Below are 1,410 nucleotides of genomic sequence, written 5' to 3'. Positions count from 1 at the left end.
CGTCTCTCATCTCTCCATCAGTCAGTGCGGTCCCGAAACCCAGCAACACGGACCTCCACAGGCGCATAAACAGGCCCTTCGGCCCAACGAGTCCGTGCTGGACCTCATCCCGAACCGAACTGAGTAAATCCCATCAAGTTGGTCAGGCTTGACCGTCTCTGCGCCTCTCCCTTCTCAATACCCCCCTCTCTCAAATGTCGCCCCTTCTTTGAAAAGCACGACGTTTCCCCTGTTACTGACAAAAAAGAAAACGCCTTGTGGCTCTTTTCGAGGATTAACTCGGCAGACGTTTTCCGTTCGGAGTTCGTTTATTTCTTCACAGCTGAAGACAGCAGATCCTCTCCACCTGCCATCTTTGTGCCCAGCAGCATGGGTTTATTCAAACAGAACGCCCTTTTGAATGGTTAATCAGTGACTTTCCACCTTCTAATCTTCGATTACTGAAAGACTATTCCGTCCAAAACGCTTTCCCCACCACAACAAACACCACCCCCCCACCCCTCCTATTTAATTCAATCCGCACCGCGCTGTGCTATTTATGCCCGATCGAGGAGCAGCACCCTGATATCGTCGCGAGAGGATGCTCCGGGGTCCTGGAGCCCTGACCGGTTACGCCTCAGTGACAATCCCGTCTCCGTATAAAGATCCCAGTCTCCGTTTTGCCCCAGGGGCCATGGATTCGTACGGCACAGGAACAGACCCTTCGGTCCAACTTGTCCGTGCCGACCAGGTTCCCCAAACTGAACTGGTCCCGCACTGCCTATGTTTGGCCCTTATTCCCCTCTAAACCCTTCCTATCCATGTACCCATCCAGATGCCTTTTAAATGCTGTAATTGTACCAGCCTCCACCACTTCCACTGGCAGCTCGTTCCACACACGCACCACCCTCTGTGTGAAAATGCTGCCCCTCAGGTCCCTTTTAAATCTTTCCCCCTCTCACCTTAAACCCACGCCCCTCTAGTTTTGGACTCCCCCCTACCCTGGGGAGAGAGAAGACCTTTGTTCTTCACCTTATCCAATGCCCCTCATGAAATTTCTGGTGGAAGTTACTGTTTTTAACTGAATGATTTGATGTTAACCCCGGTGACTCTGATATCTGTGTATGTCAGGGATGTGTGTCATAAACCTCTCTCTCGAATCCTTCAATACCACGGCCAGTTGACATAAGCGTTGTTGTAGGAATACCCCGCTGGAGCTAATGGCCACACCACAAGGGGCAGGTTACGTGAGCCGTAAGGAAGCTCACTTCACTCACTCCTTTTCACCTTTCACACCCTGGAAAGGGTTCTTCAAGTTTCTTGCAGTTCTCCCATTCCTGGATGGGCCCATCGCCTGGAATGCTTCCCGTGGGTGGTTGTTTGAGTTTGTCGGTTGGGCTGGCCCAGGGGTTAGCGCCGCTGCCTCACGGT

This window comes from Rhincodon typus, chromosome 48 (assembly GCF_021869965.1).
Source record: "Rhincodon typus isolate 14 chromosome 48, sRhiTyp1.1, whole genome shotgun sequence".
In the NCBI taxonomy this organism is placed as follows: domain Eukaryota; kingdom Metazoa; phylum Chordata; class Chondrichthyes; order Orectolobiformes; family Rhincodontidae; genus Rhincodon; species Rhincodon typus.
The sequence above is the reverse complement of the archived record's forward strand: the minus strand, read 5'-3'. Positions refer to the sequence as shown.